We start from the raw sequence: 18,518 nt of genomic DNA on the forward strand, positions 1-18,518 counted from the left end.
TTCGTTCCTAAAATACCCACGTTTTGTGTTCCTTCTGCCAACCTTATCGACTTACGTTGTTGATGTTAGCAGAGATGAATGATTTCTTGTTGTATTAACGCAGCCCTTGTCCTCACTAAACGCTTCGTCCTCATTAATTTTATCACGAGGGGGATCTTATCCGAGAACGAGAGATTTATTTAAGGCAGAATGTGTCGACGTCTCGGTCCATAGTTTCTTGGAAGCCTCGTTTTTATTTTCAAACCCGTCTTTATATTTGGCACCAATCTTCTTCGGCGAAGTGAAAATGAATTGATTTTAGGGTGCAGCTAATTTCTTTTGTACTTCCGACACTTCTCCTTTTGCTGTTTTGCGGCTCACTTTATCTTTAGGACTTAAATCTTCCCCTACGATAAATTAATGAATCCAGTCCATGAAATTTGACATGCTCCAGGACGGTTTTTTTTCCTTTTTCTTTTTGTGTTTTTTTCTCTATCCATTTAGAGAGAGGGAGAGAGAGAAGAATATTCGCTTGGTACAGAGGTTTTTACTAAAGAACTAACTACTGCGGTTGTTTATAATAATTAGCTTACTTAGGGGAGTTCTTCTTGCCCACCTGAACCCATGCGATCGACGTAAGGGGAATTGGTGGTGTCAGATGACCTTACTGACAACCTCTCGAAGAAGGGAATGTCCAGTGTGACCAAGTTTTTCGGCTTTTGCTTTTTATACGTAAGATGAAACAGATATTGTTAAGCTGCTTCTGCAGTGTGCGTTCCCCAACAACCCCCTTCCATCTTTCGCCGTCACTTCCAGCCGTTGCTTATCCTTTGCACGCGCAACTGCAAGAAATTAGTGGCGTTCTGTTGGCGTCTACTGGGAAACCTCAGAATTCGCTGCGAGCCAATTCGCCAGCCTTTTCCCCACGTCTTCAAGAGTGATGGATGCAGTTCTGGACCAAGAAACACGTGCTCACGATACTGCTCCCATGGAAACGTTCTGTCACCGACTGCTGTGTTCTGTGGCCTCTGACATGCGATATTGATTGACCCGTGAATTTGGTTCACACCACTGTGGCGGAATCTGTCTCGACGTCTTGTTCGCTCTTTTTCTCTTTCTTATCCTTCTTTCTCCATCTCCCTCAATAGTCATTTAAAAAAGTTAATTATGCCGCTCGACTTCTCTCTCTCTCTTGATAGGCAGCTGTCATATTCTTAGAATTTCTTGTGAGCGTACAGAGTGATTTCAAAAAGGCAATGGCGCTTTTAGAAAACCTACCACAGTCCCCCATAAAAACATTATTGTATTGGAGGCAGTGATCCTCATTAAATTTAAAGTAGAATTGGATGATTACCTTGTGGCAATGGGAACAGTATGAATATTCTGTTTTATTTGAATTATTATTCGTTTATTTTTGGCTGATGTAGAATAAGTTCACTTCCTAGCATCATTCGGCTTTTCAAATGGTGTTCGATGAACAAAATTGGTCCTCTACCATCCTCGCACAACAAGGATGGTAGAGGACCTGATTCTAAAGTTCTTACTTGCCAGTAGGTTGGTGTCACAGTATCACAAGTGGCACATGCGCGCACACTGACTGTTAATTCGTTTTATGTTGCTAAATCTTCAAAACACAGAAAATTTTCTGCTGTCCTATTTATAAGGTACATGACCTTTGTTTTTCTTCTGCACGCGAACTTCCTCTGGCTTAGTACTTCATCTCTACAGTCTTTCCCTCACTGGTATCACAGTGAATATAATCACCGGATGGAGAAGAATCGGATTCGAATCGCGAGGAATTTTTATGGGCTTTATGAGGAATTTTTATGGACTCGCACACGTCCCCTCTAGCTCCTTAAAGCTGCATTTTGAGCCAAAGTACATATTTTTTAGAATTACCACCCTCATCGCGTCCTGTGACTGTTCTCTGTAACGTGTCAAGAAGCTTGGCAGAAGGCAACATTCGTGTTGGTGACATTTCTGTCGAAGTGGAGATGAAACACGACAGGAACCGATAATGTTATCGCTGAGGTGGAACATATTTTTACTTCTGTCACGTCTGCACGGAGTTAAATCCTTCCGTTAAAACACTGGATTGGAACGGAAGTTGAATTCTCCCGGGAGAATGCTGTGCGAGGGTTGCGAACTGACACTTCAGTGACGTGACTTTGAGCGATCGTTTACTTTGAGTTAAGTTTTCTTGGGGCACACCACGTACCAAAGAATTTCGATTTTGAAATATATATAGAACGGATAGAAATCCTAGAAGAGGGGTTTTCCTGCTGTGCTTTTTATTTGGAATTAGTTCTAAACGGAACATCTTTATAAATTTACAGAGGAATCTGACTGTTCCTGTGGACCTCAACTTCAACTTCTGACTTTTTTTGGAAATGAATCGGCTACTTTAACTTTCACCAGAATCGTTATTTTTCTTTTGCGAGAGTACTTAATTCCGAAGGTCGTGTTGCCTTCGGTAATCAGGAACGTGCTGTTCCAACTCCTTCATTAACGAACCAGAAACTTTCCCCTTAGTATTAGAAACTGGCTTTTTTTGCAAGCTCACCGTTCCGAGAGAACGAGCGGCTCTCGTCGCTAACCATCCCCATCTTCCACGTCACCCACAGACAGCACTGTCACTAGAAGACTTCATCGTCTGCTTGCGGATTCCGTTGCGTCAACATTGAACGGAGGGCACGTGCCGGCGACCCCACTGATAGCAGTGCGTCGCTGTCGGTGGAGAATGATGTAGGCTTATGCGTCTCGCGTGGTCCTTCCTCTCGCTTTTAACCGGTGCCTGGCAACCAGCACGAGTGGCAGAAGTGAAGCTCGGGAACCCACCGCACTGCTACAGCGGTGACCCAGCGATGTAAGATGCCGGAGAGCGAAGGATGCTGTAGACAGATGGGATGAGGTGCTGTGGTGACGTAACCGCATTCAGACTACTTCTCCAACCCCGCAGTTTGTGCATGCGGCTGTTTATTCAGTAAACAACCGACCCAGGCCCCTGCAATTTGAGGCCCACCTCCTTACTGCGATCCTGGAAGCGAATAGTTAATTGCCCACCACTTCCTCATCTTCTGAACTGACGGAAGTCGTTTGGTGAGAAGCCAGGAAGTAGAGGACGCTGTTCCGTGCTCATCTAGTCTGAGAAGGGCATCGAGCCTACACGTGTAGGTTGTGACACGATACTACAAAGTGAGCTGGCTGGCAGAATTCACGCACCAATAGGATCATAGGTAGGTCCTCCTTTTTTTCCCTTCTGGGTGCTAGCTCTTATATATTTGCTGCGTATTCTCCTGTACGATTTGTGTACTGATGACCTTGAGGTTTCTGTGAAAAGTATAATTAATTTATTGCTGTTTAAAATACTTTTACATCTGTTGAATCAAACTCAGGGTAGAATGGAAATTTGCTTCCGGTCTCTTGAATCACGCGAGCGCCATTATTCCTTTTTTTTTTTGTCTATTTATTTTGTGACGAAAGCAGGGTTGCTGCTTGAGGTAGGTCTGTTTAAAGAGACTGCTCGCGTGTGTACCGCGCGAGGTATTTTTATTGAATAAACATCTCGTTGGCATTCACACGAGATGATGATTTTAAGTTAGCGGCCCCAGTGGTCCAGCTAACATTCACTGCGAGTTCTCTGTGGAATAGTGTATAGACCACTTTTCTATAGTACGGTGCTGAGTTCGATTCCATCGTGGCTTTAGTGGCGTCCAATTCAGTCAGTTTCTTATTCTTGAAACTTTGGTTTTTTAATTCGCAAATCAGACAATCTAACTACAAGATAATACTGCCTTATAACCTTAGTTGCCTCGTGAATTAAGATCATAAGGCGTTAGAGATAGCAGCATATCCAAAACAACCCAATCCAACCCAATTGACTTGAAATTGAGCTTCGTAAAAGAAAGGGCGAGATATCCCCAAGCTTAAAAAAAAAAAAAAAGGCTTCAGAAGCTTTCCTTTATGATGACCCCCCTCCCACAAACACAAATGGTCGAAACCTACAATATTCTTGTACTGTAGATGAGTAATGCAAAACTGAATAGGATTTTTAGTCAATAGAAAGCCTTGATATACCAGACGTAGATCAACAACTGAATGCCAAGGCGCCTTGAGGTACCTCAACATTTGGTTCTTGAGGTACTAATTACTAAAACTCTCGGACAGGACATATCAGAGCAGACATTGGCACAAGTACTACCTTTGAAGGGGAAACGAAGCGTACAGCGAATAATTTGGACAGCTGAGATGGACAGTGGTTGATCCAACTGATAATTGAGATTCTGTCAAAGAGAGTACGTGGGGTTTGACAGACTAAGTGGAAATGGTCATCATTGAGATTGGAACTGAGACCATGTATGGTTGTAGAATGAACGAGGAAGTGTTTGGAATGATGTTTTAGATGTTTTCACAAATTAGTTTTGTTAGTTTGACAATTCATGATGTATTCAGTGTTAAGAAAAGTGGGCCGGGGGAGGACTTGCTGTATGAAATAATGGAATTCTTGGATATGGCGTACACATGGCAAGAATGTACCCAGTTTCTTGACAAAACAGAGTAGAGGTAGCAAGATTATACACTAGCTGATCCGGAAGCCTCCTAAAGAGTTACTAATAGGTTGGGTCGGGTGGACTATCTAGGGTTGGCCAGAGAACACCGTTTTAGAGCTGTACCCTCGAAATGTAAAGAAGACTGGATCCTGCCATTTTGTCCATCATAACCTCAAAAGACATCAGTCATACTGCATGATGGAGGAGATGGGGGAAATTGCTGGAGCTTTGCTCTCTGCTCTCTGGACTGAACATGGGTTCTTATAGATCGGAGAGATCCACACATTTCTTCATTTCACAAAGATGGTTTGAAGGGTGAAGTGGTAACTGCTAGACCTATTTGTGTGACTTTTGTACTGGGGTAAATTATAGAGTTCATAATTAAGAATATAATGCTAGACGATCTGATTACGAACTAAGTTCTAAGGAAATCAGAGCACACTTTCGTTTTTATTTTGCTTTTCACACGTTTTTTTTTTTATTTCAACCTCATGAATTTGATAAATTTTATTAATTCAACGTTAGAAATAAGTTACCACACGCTGAAGTTCAAAGGATTCTTCACTGGCCATTTACAAAATTTGTTTTTATTCCGGCTAAAGTTGTAAAGATGCACAGCTTATATAAATTTAGAGAGGAATTGAATAAATTCACGCATTAGATGAATTACAACACAGCTTCCCATCCTGTATTTATTTTTTTTTTTCACTAATACTAACCGTGTCTTACGATTTGCATTATTTCGGAAAGTTTAGATCTCTCCCACCTAAAAATAGCATTCATGCTCAATTTGTTATAATATTTAAATTTCACTTAGACCAGCTCATTTACACCATTCAGTGGTGTGTTGCATGGATCGAGAGGAAGTCCTTTAAATTCGTAACAAGCCCAGTAAAGAACACTGGCCAAGTGCTTAAGACAGCTTCTACTGCATCCGTGTTTATAGCACAGCCAATGATCGAAATGCCAACATATCTCTACTGTTTTGATTTTTTTAAACCTTCTGTCATGCAAGGACATTTTCTGTAGGTGTAAAATAGACTTGAACACACTCGAGGCTAATACGCTGTCTTTTCATCGCTGACGCACATGTGTCAGCTCTGGCGTTGGCTTGGACAGCTGAAGACTTTGTGGGCTTCCATTTTAATTCCTTCGAGAGTATCTACGCTACTCTTTGGTCTCTCATAAATGCCCATCAGAACGCTAAGTTGGCGCCTAGTGTCTTTGCACTCTCTGCTCCGAACACTCTCAAAGACTTGGTTGTATCATTTCCTATTCCAGAAAGTTCCGTGAATATTGCACAAGTTGCACAATTCGTTAGGCCGTGATTCGTAGGAGAATCGCTACTACCGCTACTTTGTGCCCGTTACTTTGCTGCTGAAGTGTGGGGCATGATTTACTTTTAAATACAACTTAATTGATCAACAACGAAAATTAATCAATTTAATTGCTTAATTGACAATACTACACTAAACTAATAGATTTCTAAATGTAGCAATGCGTCTTATGCTATTAAGTTTCACTTACAGGTACCTCGCTTCCTGTTTACGTGCCCCTTGACACGCTTTACACAGAATCACGGGCAGCGACACGAAATCGCTCGCGAATGTTCTTGTGCGTGACAGCAGCGGGCCCCTTTTGCTACATTTAGAACACTCATCAACAGTTGTCTCTGTCTTCGTGGCATTCCACTCTCTGTGGAGTATTCCTTCGTGTCAGTTACCCCCTTACGTATATATACGGTTCCTGTTCCTTTCAGAACTGAGTCGTACATTCCCGGTTGGAAATAGGAATAAAAGACTCGTCTCTCTAAGAATAGTTTCGATGACATATCAGTGGATAAGAAGCTCGGTCCTTCCCCATCTTCAGCTCGGCTGTGAACGCCACGCTGGCTTCTATTCTGAGTTGGCGAAGATGAATATTGTGCTGCAACTGCCGAAGTAGAAATGGCATGACTGTGACTGATTTCTCTGCCGTTGTTTGCATCGAAAGCTGTGACTGACTTAATGGCATCCCCCACCTTCTCCACAGTTGTTCTTAGAATGAAATCGAAGCGATCCGTGCTGCCGCTGCCTACCCCCACTTGCTTCAAGTTTGGTGGGGGGGGATGAAATCAATTTGGTACAAGGCGCCTAGAGAAATCCCTACTTATCCTCCCTGATTACCTTTCTAGACCGCAGCAGCACTCCGCCTCCTTAAGGATTTGCCGCATTTTTGGATCGTGAATGACACACGGCGTGTATGTATGTGAGTCGGCAGGAAGGTCATGTGTGGGTGTGGGTGAAGAGAAAGGCGGAGCAGAGCCTAAGCTTCATGCAAGAAGCGTGAGAGCTCCATAAGAACTCGTTTACTAAACCCCCTCGCCATTACCCACGGTTCGGTTAAGGCTTCCGTTGTCATAGCAACCTCCAAATTCTGTTCTCTCACCTCGGCACCTTGTTATCACGAAGACGTTTGACCGAGGGGTTACGGCGAACCTCTGGCATCAGGGCACCGGAGATTCGAGACGTGGATTACTTGAAGACGGTCCTCCGATGATCAAAGACGTCGGATTTCTGCGATGGAGGTGTAGAAATAGGCGGTGGCAAAGAGAGAGAGAGAGGAAATGGAGGGGGTGCACAGAATCGTAAAGAGGGAGCTTTTCCTGTACAGACGCTAGGGATGGAGAACGCGAAAGCATTGCCAATAATAAAGTCCTTTTGAGGACAGAAGTGAGCGCGTGGGGATTTGATTACAGTTATAGAAAACTGCCAGCTTCGCAGAAGAGTGCGGGAAAGCGAACACACGCATTGGAGGGGGGGGTTGAGTTCAAGTGACAGAAAAACCTTGAGTGAACGAGTGAGTAAACTGAGAGGCAGCAGCTACATAATATGTCAAACCCAAAGCATTTTCTTATGTGCAGTTGTGTCCATCTACCCGAAGCTATTTCTGCGATTATCGCAGCGAAATATAATTCATTAATTAAACCTTCTTTTATTTACCGCAGCAGTAACTAACATCACCGTATTTGGCTCCAGGACTGCTGGTGGACAAAGCGAAAGCTCGCAACCGTCATCACATTAAAAGCATCTGCTCCACAAAACTGAAAACCGTCACCAGATAGCCAATGAATTATTCAACATGGAAAAATATTATTCGAAATATTAAAACAGCTTTTTTTAATGTAAATCTATTTAAGAATGACAATTTCGAATTCGCTAGTGAATAAGCTGCATTCCCTTAGTGAATACCCTCCAGCGCCACACAAATTCTTTTAAATGAGTACGCGGTAGTGTGGTTAAGTTTAATCGTGTGGTGCGTGTGCCTCTTACGGTGCACATTCTGTATTGCTGCCACCAGATGGCGCTCGTAACACACCGTTGTATCGTTTGTCAGCTCGGCAATAGCTGTAAATGACAGCGTTAGAAATATTCCGAGGTGGAAAGAAATCGCCCTGCTCTTACAGTGGCCCCGCGATCGAATTACTGAGAAGACATTCGGAATGGACCCGCGCGACCCATTCCAGGTAATTGCATGCGGAACGAATGCGCACGAAAGGCTGCAGTTTTGCGTGCACGGTTAACTCGACATTACATCGGAGTGCCCCCACAAATAAGGTCTACCAGCATCCATCGCATCTTCTGGCAGGAAATAGTCTTTTCGCCGTGTGCAGACGACATTTTTCTCTAGCGCGGTCCTTCCATTCGCAGGGGCCCATCATAGCGGTTGTAATGGAACACTTGGATGTCGTGTTTGTGTGTTCCTGTTTGCTTACGGCAACAAGATAACCCTGAGCATCGCGAGGATGACGGGACGATGACTACATCTGTGAGTCAGCGGAATGGTGTCATCCGGATAAAGAAGCTCGAGCCCGTGCGCTACGCATAACTGCGGTATTATGTCACTCTAGCAGCTCCCCGGGGAGGAGGAAAGCCCGGATACCTATGCACGGAATATTTAAACGTGGTGGCCACAGATGGTTCCGCGGACCGTCATTCCATACAAACTCTGGTTTGGAGGAGTGGCGGATGACTCCTTTGGAGCAGTCAGCGGGCGGTGGGGGAACCTTTCAGTCACGATTGGAAGCGTACTGTTAGTTGTCTCTGCCTGCCGCAACAAGTGATCACATGCGAGCAGAGTCCCCATTAAACCGTGGTAGTATTTTGTGTATCTTGCAGAGGCTTTATTATTAGTATCGTAAACTGTTTAGTTTACGATAGTAAATAATAAAAGTAACTGTAAATTAGACCGATGTTAAAATGAATCGTGAAACATTTGTGGCCACGAAAATTAAGTGTCAGTAAAATGATTATTTAGGAGTGAAGGTGTCGTAGTTGGCCACAATTAGAAGATGTAAGAGAATGTGTTTGCATGTGCACATTTCATCTGAGTCTTCAATTATTTTCAATTATTGTTGTGTTCAGCGTCAATATACTGATGCCTCACAGGCAAACTAAGCCAATGAGTCGTCTGTATATTGTCTGTAAATTGCGTTGAATCCGTGGTCGATTTTTCTGTTTGATGAACTAAAAATCCGAGCTTCCAGGAGATAAAACCACGCAGCCCTCGCCTAAACATTGATAAAATGTGTCCGTCCCTTCTAATAATTTTTCAAGTGATTCTTTAAGTTTATTCACACCATCCACTTCCACAATGCACGATAGAAGTTCCTTCCAGCAATTAGTTACTCTCTGACCGAAAGGAAATTTTCTCACATCTGTCCTGCAGTCATCCTTTTTTCAATTTAAATTTATGCTGCTCTGTTACTCTTCTTTGCACTTGTTCCAACGGATCCACAACCATCCTAAAGTGAAGCTTTTAGACCTGTATACAGAAACTCCAGATGCCACCAGTGCCTTATGATACAGGATTAATCATCTCCTTGCTCTCGATGGCAAATTTACTGTGTATCAATGACAGAACCCATGAGGTGACCTAGCAGCCCCTTTGCACTGCCTCAGAGTTCATCTGCTACACAATTACCAGTATGTCCTTTTCGTTCTCCACCTTGCTATACCACGCAATTGGGTATGCTATTCTGAGATTACTGAGATCCCATGTGCAGTACATTATGTCCAATCCAAACATTGCTTAAATGAAAGTCGATTAACAGTGTTGTGTACTTTAATTGCCACTTCTCAGCCCAGGTACCTAACTAGGACTTATTGCCAGTACTCTGATTCCTGTTATTCACTACTCGGCCTTGCATCAACAGTGAACTTAAACTTAACTCTGACGGACATATTTCTTTCAACATTTTTGCGGACAATCACGTGATTTCGATTTGTATGAGCTTGGTTGAGTGAAGGAAGTCATTGGAAGGTTCACAGAAAGCCCAGCAGAAATGGCAGGTAAATTGAACAGATACTTCTCTCAACGATATCTACAATCGAAAGCGTGCGGCCGAATCTCTGGGGAATGTTAAGGAATCAGATTGCTGTTGAATAAGTGATATAATCATCTCACAGAACCCTCTATACAAGGCGTTCGTTAGAAGACCTACTGAAGGTTAAAAGAGGGCAAGGCTACAAGTGCAGATGGTGTATTTTCCGTTATAATTAAAAAGCTACATGCCAGTGTACTGAAGTGTTGGGAATGTTGATGAATGCGTAATTATACTTCCAGAAAGATCCTGTTTGGCTGGAGAAGTGCCAATGCCTCCTCAGTCCCCAAAGTTAGTGCTAAAGAGGAGTTTTTGTAACTATAGACCAGTTATTTTGATTTCTGTGTTAGAAAAGATCATGGGTCAAAGATTTAGGAGCATCCTAACAAGAATGGTGTATTAAATAGAGCGTTCATTAAGGGATGGTAATGCCTGCACAATCTGGTGAATTACTGTGATGTATAATTTACTGCATCAAATTAGACTGTTGGATGCAAGTAACGATTTTGACATTCTATACCTAGACTTTAGTAAAGCTTTTGATACCGTACCTCATGGAAGGCTGCAGTTTAAACTAAAAGAAGTTGGAATTACTGGTAAAATCCTATGCTAGATTGCAGGCTAGCTAAAAGAGGGTTGTTATAAACGGTTACTCTTCAAAGTTGACCCATGTAACAAGTGGGTCTTCATGGCTCGGTGTTGGATACCTCTTGGATACCCTCATCAAATGATATTGTTGAGGGTATCCACCGAAAGCTATCAAAGTTTTCTGATGATTTGAACGTGAGAAAGGTGGTTAACAATTCGAGCCAGGCCATGTTGCTTCACAAAAGTCTTGGATCGGTTGTATATGGCCAGAAAAATAGCAACTAAAGTTTAATAAATATAAGGCTGGGATTTAAAGAAATCACTGCGTTTAAAAAAAAGTTCTGTTTATACTTCGGTACAGTCAGGGGAGCTTATAAATAATTATTTCGGATATTCGGAGCTTATAAATAATGCAAACATGCGGCTACGAAAGCACATTTTGCCATATCCATGATTTCTAGGACCTTTGTTAGTACGAAAAGGACGTCATTATCCTTGTGTACAAGAAGGTGGTTGGACCGCATTTTGGGATATTGTGTCCAGTTCTGGAGACCGTACCTAAAAAAAGACACGAACTTCTGTAGAAGGTTCAAAGGACGACCGGATTAGCTTTGACTGCAAATCGATGATCATATAAAGAAATGCTTAGAAGATATGGACTGCAAAACTTGGCGCTGAAGGGATTGAGTAAAATGAATGAGGAAGGTTTGTTTTCCCTCGTGTGGGAGACATGAACCGGAGGGCATCAATATTAAATCTCAGAGAATAATAAAGAACTGGATCTCATTTAGTTCACCTATGGGAAGCAGATTTTCCAACACTGGAACATGTTGTCTTCCCAAAATGGCAGTAAAAATATACACCAAGCCAAAAAGGTCTGGTTTGATAAAGGACAAACTTTTGTGAACCAGAGAAAGATGCGAATATAGTTGAAACAAGTCGTAAACTGGATGATCTCGTGCAATAGCTACGGTCAATGTGTTCTAACTCGTAAGATGTATTTTATGGCAACTCTTCGGGTTACAGCTTAGCGAACGCAGTTATCTAATGCGATGAATGGAGCGTATTAGCTAGACACAAAACCTTCGCACGAGGTATTGGCGGTGCGCGTGGACGCGACTTGTAACCAGGAAGGAAGTGCCGAAGTGAGAACTGAGACAAATGACTCGAAGGGATACTTGGATGTCCGCGGACTTGCAGCGAGTTCTTGGATGGTAACAAATAGGATGAAGATCATGAGAGATAATTAGAAGCGGTGCGGGAGAGAGAGCAGAGGACGTATCAAGGATGCAACGCAATGCTGAGATAAAGAGGATTCCAGCTGGCCACGCAGTAACTGAATCAACGTCCGCAGTCGCTAGTGCTTTAGAGGGATTACTTTGTGCCGCGCATCTAACTTCGTTGCTCGAAACTTAGCAACACAAAAGGACCACCCAGGCGAGATTTTAAAAGCATCCGCTTGGCGGAGTCCGGTTGCACGGAGTGAGAGTGGTACTTTGACCACAGTAAACTAATTTCTGCGACGTAATTCGTCTCGAGCAAATAAAATATGCCTCCGACTTTATTCGCAAGTTAATCAAAGTTTATACACCAGACTCGTTTACTGTTCAATCGCAAGTGCGTTTATGGCCACCCTCGTCCTTCCGTAGTGCCGCAGATAGCAGGGTAATTAGGAACATCTGCACCGCGTGTGGGAGATTGCACATTATAACGAACCACCTCCCTTAACCCCCTCTCTCCCCTGCATGTGGAAGACGCTGCTGGTCCCTTTCGTTGATGGCTGGAGATTAGCTGAACCTGAGTGGGCTGGCTGCTTGTAAACTCAGTATCAGCACATGCACTCTCTCTCGCTCGTTTACGCTTTCTCTGTAGTCGTCCCTTGTGCTTTCCACTAGCATGCATTCATACACAGAAATATCTGCGCGTGAACGCTATTTCTAAAACTTGATGCTGTTGAGTTAAATCTACTCAGGAAGTTTGAAAGTCGTGGAAGCCGCTAATTGGCCAGAAGAGTCTGATTATTTAAACTACATCGCAGCCATCTGAACCGACCATATAACCAAAGTTTATGGTCTGGAAACTGGATAATGACATTTTCTAGTACTACTAGGCTGGAATGCGTGTGTTGATGGTGCCCTGGTATCGACAAAAGTTGCAATATCATCAAAGTGAAGGCTAGATCATTTGTAAATCTGTACACATTAATGTTAATTTATTTTGTACAACTGCGCAGTTAGATTGCACGTAATTGGTGGGAGGAAAAATAATAATTAACATAAATAGCCAGCAAACTTCTCGATAATTACTTATTCTAATGCAAGCTGTAGTTGTTGACTTAAGAATAAATATGCATGGGTTTCGGCAAACCTCATCCTTTGATCACACTCCTGTAGATAAAGCTTCTGCACCTACAGTAGAGTCCATGGTTTTCACTTTAGTTTTGCATTGGAAAATTTCTGTACAGAATGGTAAAAAATGTAAACTGCAGCCATTATCAGCCCACTGCAGGATGGAAGTCCCCTCAACGATTCATGTTTGAGGGAAATGGACCATAATCTGCCACGTTGGTCCAGTTCGGGTTGGCAGATCGACAGTATTTAGTAGTCAGGAGCTTGAACCCCGGTCTACTCAAAGAGTGTGTGCTACTGCACCCCGCCCCTGATCACTCGGCTATGGAGGACAGAATGGTAAGTCAGTCTAATTTCACACAGACGTTCTCTACTGGATTTCTACTCTTTGAAAAGCATCTTGTGTATACGTTAATGTCATAATATCAGCCATTGAGTAACGTATTGTGTTGTTGGTTTTTAGGAGCATTAGCGACTTTATGCCATATTGCACCAATGTATATTATGTCTGTACGGTTTACGGGCCGATTGCATGCTGTGCAGGCGGAAAAACATGGAATAACTCAATGGGGAGAACCCTACTCCCACCTCCTGAAATCGGCTAACTACAGCGTCGATTGAAGAGGGCTTTAGAAATTCCTCCAGTCAGATAGGAATCGAATTCAGACCTTTCTAAATGAGTGACAAAAGACGAGCCCGCTATATAATCACAGAAGACATTGATTGAAGTGCATATGGCTCGAAGGGGGATTAGTAAAATGGATGAGGTAGGAAAATTCTCGCCGATGGGTGAGACAAGAACCAGAGGGAACAATTATAAAATCTTAGGGAGTAATAGTAGATTCGGTCTTATGAGGTTTATCAACACGCTGATCTTCGAGCAGCGTGTTGTGGAACGTTGGAATAAGTAGCTTGTAGGAGTGCCCGTAGGAGAAGAGTTTGGCATTATTCAGAATTGGAATGATATGAAAGTTTTTTGTTTTTTTTGCAGAGGCAGAATAAGCTTGCTTTTTTGCATCATTATGCCGTTTTTAATACCATTAATGTGATGTTTATTGACTTTTTTTTTATTGTGAAGTGTCATGGCGTTAATTTCCTTTTCCCAAATCCGAACCAACCCACTGACAGATCCTACCATCATTAATTTTTGGTGGAAATCTTTTAAAGGATTCAAGATTCATTAACATTCGCTGCTGAAAGATGATAACAGCTTGTTATCGTGTTTCAGCGGCGTTATTGATCCCCCCCCTCCCTCCTTCCCTATTTTTTATAAGTGGCTGAAATCTTTACTTTAACGCCGATTCCTTTGTCCACCGACTACTTAACTTAAATCAAAACAAAAACAAGTGTGTGTAGCGCACGATATTAAATGGTATAAAATAACTTGGACAGTTGATCCTGTTTCTACAGGAAGTTATATATACTGTACAGTATTCTAAGCAGAAATGTGTGTGTGCATTTATAACGCTGAATTTTCGTGCACTTAATTTTTATAAACTTGAAAATGAAATAAACTAATATGTTGATAAACTAATGGTGTTTTAAAATGTGGAAAGGCAAAATGTAATACGCTCTTTGCAGAGTTGCATGCATTGTACTTGAACGAGATCAAAAAGCCACTAACATTGTACATTGCCACGAGGGGCAGTCCAATGATCATCTGCGTGTCCACCTGATCTAGCAAATAGCCTCACAGAAGCGCCATCCACAAGTGTGATCTCGCAACAGTTATTGTTGCAATTGCAACCTCCGTGACGTCATCTGCACGTAATTAACAGCCTTGACGATGAGTGCCCCGTCATGTTTTTCACGGCACTAATCACACGCCTGTCACATGTCAAGTGGTCGTAGCTATTTTTCGTGCGGTCTCCCTGCTTGCGTGCGCCATCAGCTCGAGAGATCCTTGAAAATCTAATATTTCCACTCGCACATGCGTTCTGTAGCTTCAGTAATCGACGTATAAACGGTGTGAACACAGCCATCATTTGGCTGGCGAGGACAGTTAACCACCAGGATAAAATCTGATCGCCGAGTGGCCCCGCTTATTTGCTCTTTAGGCATTCTAAATGTTGAGCACATGGATTCCATCGAGGCAAAGACACCTAGTTGTTTGTTTCGGCAGAATTTCTGAGATCTTGATGGTCCTTAGACGCGGTTGGAAGTCACGGTTCCTATATAATACGAGTTAAAGGTACGCACGTGTCAGAAGTGTAGTTCCATACACAAGTCTCATTTTAAGAAAGATGCGCATCTCTTGGAACGGGTGCAGAGAAGAGCAACAAGATTGGTGAGAGGAACAAAACAGTGCCCTTACCAGGAAAGGCTTGAAGTCTGCAAATTGCAGCGTCTGGAGATTAGACACCTGCGAGGAGATCTGATTGAGGTGGTTAAGGCTTTGAATCGATTAAGTGAGCTAAATGCTGATGGCATCCTTCCTCTTGCACAAACAATAGACACATGCCCTGATGTGCGTTGTCTGAGCAAAAGGAAAGTTTTCGACAACACAGGTGGCATAAATTTAAATTGAGGAAGGCGATGTTTTTCACTTTTAAATATATTGTTGATTCACCTCTTGGTGATGATATACAGCTTAAAAATATATGTGATGTAGAGGCAGAACCGTGCATAACGGTATTTGTCTCTAAAATGAACATAATCCTTAGTCTTAAGGTCGAATTCTCGGCCTCTTATCTTGAGCGTGAACAGAATAATAGCCACACTTGTATTTTATTTGGTAAAATTTCCTGTTCGTAGGAACTGAAATTCCTTCTCAAAGTCTGTATCAAAGCATTCAATCTGTTCTGGATAACCATCTTCTACGTTAGTCTCCCATCTTATAACTTACCATTTGCAATCGGGTGGCAACCTTCCTCTGAGGAACGGACCAGCGTACCTCAACCATCCATTCATCCTTCTGGTGGTTTCTCCTCTTATTTTTCGATGGCCTTCCATCGACTAGATATCCTGTCCATAGTTTTGCAAATGTGAGTACACAACGTTCCACCTTCCGTTTTTCACGCCTGGGCAAACAACTAAAAGCATTAAAATATCAACCATAAAATCTTTAAATGTTTGACGATAACTTGATCAAGTAACCTACGTTCAGGGTTCTTCAAGTTAAAACCACCGATCAGCTGCGTTGTTCCTTTGGTACCTACTCAAGGATGACATCATAAAAAATATATTTTGCCATATCTGAGTGCAGTGATTAGTTCTGTGAACAAAAGAACACAAATAAGAATACGCACATAAGGTTCGAAACAATTATTTCAATTTAGTTATTATTATGTTCGAAACAATTATTTTAATTACGGAGAGAAAAGAGACCTAAAAGAGTAATAAATAATTTACTTCAGATACGTGTCATTAGTATCATTTATATTGCTTTAAAGTTTCATCATGATCTTTCTCTGTACAATATTTTCCATCCTAACATAAAACCGGAAGTTTTTCTGGCATTCGGGCATGCTCAGAACGAGACTAAACTGTTTCAATATCTTGTGTATAGCTATATATAGATGGACATCTTTCTTCTGCAACACCTCAAGAGACGCATGGCAGCATGTGGTAATAATGAACCTCAAATGAACGATGCACTTGGCTGCTTGTGGGTGGGGATGGTGGGATGACACAGAACGAATGAGAGAAGGAGAACGGAAGAAGCCGAGGTGGGGGGGGATAGAGACAGAAGCGAAGTCCTCGTTCGTACACACGTGTCTACAAGTGCAAATTACTCACAGCCACTTGACTCAAGTTGTTAGGTTTCAAGAGTTCCAGGACGGAATTGTGCCAACAAACGATGTAGTTTGCTCCACTCAACTTCTCTCTCTCTCTCTCTCTCTGTCGCTGCGCCATCTATGATATTACAGTACAGCTCACTGTTAGCAATAGGAAACTTCGTCTGGAGAAATATTTGAGCCATCTAATGGTGATTGCATTGCTGCTGACGCTTATTGGATTCAGAATAAACAGCCTATTGAAAGTAAGTTAACTATTCGTTGTGCAATAAGGGCGTGTGTCAGTCATTCCGGATTACTTTATACCTTTTCATCTTCTAGGTTCCAACATAGTAAATTTGGGGAAAAGTTAGCGACTATTATTCATTTATTTCTGATATTGAGGTAGTTCGTGCCAAAAATGCTTTGTCTGTTTTGTCAAAATATAAGATTAAAAATGCATTTTATTTATTTCAGTTTAAAAATATATACATGTATGCTCTGCCCCGGGACAGCAACATGCTTGAAGGGTATGGAGATAGGTTTGTTCTATTCTAATAGAATTGCAATTCAATTCCAGTTCTGTTCTACATTGAATAGAATTGGCGATTTTGTATTGATGTTCCTGAAATTTTCAGACTGATATTCACGTACTCCCTAGGCAAAAAAAAAAGAAAAACACGGATAATTGACATCCAGACAGGTTGTGATAATTGTGATATTCGACGACAGACATTATTGAATTGCAAACCATCGATTCCATCCTCAGTTAGGTACATTGGCGATATCATGCAAATTGCCAGGAAGGGTTAGTCCACTGAATTCCTGAAACACAGACCAAAATTAATCCATTATGCTCTGAAAGAAAACAAAAGGTGACTATTTTATTGATTATTAGTAGGTATAAACAAATTGCACTTTGGTTCATTTGAATCATTTATTTATTCTAAATCAAATTTTAAAAATGTATACTTGATTAACAGCTGTTTTGAATACAATTACGTCCTGTTTGTTACCACACAAAACAGAAGCAACGTACAAAACATTGTTTACTCTTTTGAGTGAACTGCGTCGATAATTTAGTTTGGAATTTTCCCTTGTAGACTTTGAAAAGACCATCCACCATGCTGTATTTACCAATTGCCCAAATGCAGAAGTAATAGTTGCAGATTTCATATTGGACAAGCGTGGTTTAGGAGAATCCAAAATTTAGATCTGGAAAGTGAATATAGAATTAATGATGGTCCGTCCACAATCCTTTCGTTGGTCCGCAATCCAGGTCCATGTCAATAGCACGGACGAATGTGGAGAATGACTTTTTGCAAGTCATTCTCCATATTTCCAAGGTGTCCAAGATGTCAGTTATACAAGCGGTACTTAACACGAAGAGTCTTTGTAATTAATATGGGAGGAATGTGTTCTGATAGTACTCTATTTGCTATTTTTTCTTCGCTGTAAGGCAAAGAAGAAATGTTGTCAACAAAAGAGGCTTTTAGTTCGTAGAATTTTAAAGTATTAGAACAATCGTCTCTTCTATTATAGCAATAGTTGTCAGCTCTGTATATTATTTACTCTCCCTCCCCTCTGAAAAAAAATATTTAAGGCATCTCCTTATCGTGATTTTCTGTATGAATTGTTCAACAAAAGCGCTTGTCCGGCTCATTATTTTTCGATCCAGCAGTTCAAGTCATAAAGCCATCAAATCCTTAAGCCATGTGAAAGTATTTGCTAAAAATATATTTCATCGATATAGCAGTCGATGTCGGCAAGTTCCCCCCTTGGGACAGCTTGGTGGAGCGGTAATCTCGAATGTTCAAATGCAAGTTCAAATGCAAGTGGAGCGGTAATCTCGAATGTTCAAATGCAAGTACAGTAAGAGAAAGCGACCTGCCTATATGTGTGTATGTATGCCCGCGCGCAGGGTCTTCCAAAAGTAGATAATGACTTATTTGACAAGCCACTACTGGAGTGCACG

General features: G+C 41.8%; 1 protein-coding gene across 3 annotated transcripts in view; it reads left to right on the forward strand.

Annotated features, from left to right (window-relative positions):
* Nucleotides 1-18,518, forward strand: part of LOC150086897 (uncharacterized) — a 304,701-nt gene that overhangs the window by 205,769 nt on the left and 80,414 nt on the right. The window contains exon 1 of one of the 3 annotated variants that reach the window (XM_090372794.1): nt 2,871-3,215. The exons of 1 other annotated variant lie outside the window; for it this stretch is intronic. The gene's annotated coding sequence lies outside the window, so the exon portion shown is untranslated. Of the gene's footprint in view, nt 1-2,870; nt 3,216-16,700; nt 16,810-18,518 lie in introns of those variants that run through there. One more of the 3 variants, XM_090372795.1, reaches the window with a different exon arrangement.

This window comes from Mastigoproctus giganteus, chromosome 4 (assembly GCF_048544385.1).
Source record: "Mastigoproctus giganteus isolate SK-2022 chromosome 4, ASM4854438v1, whole genome shotgun sequence".
NCBI classification, from domain to species: domain Eukaryota; kingdom Metazoa; phylum Arthropoda; class Arachnida; order Uropygi; family Thelyphonidae; genus Mastigoproctus; species Mastigoproctus giganteus.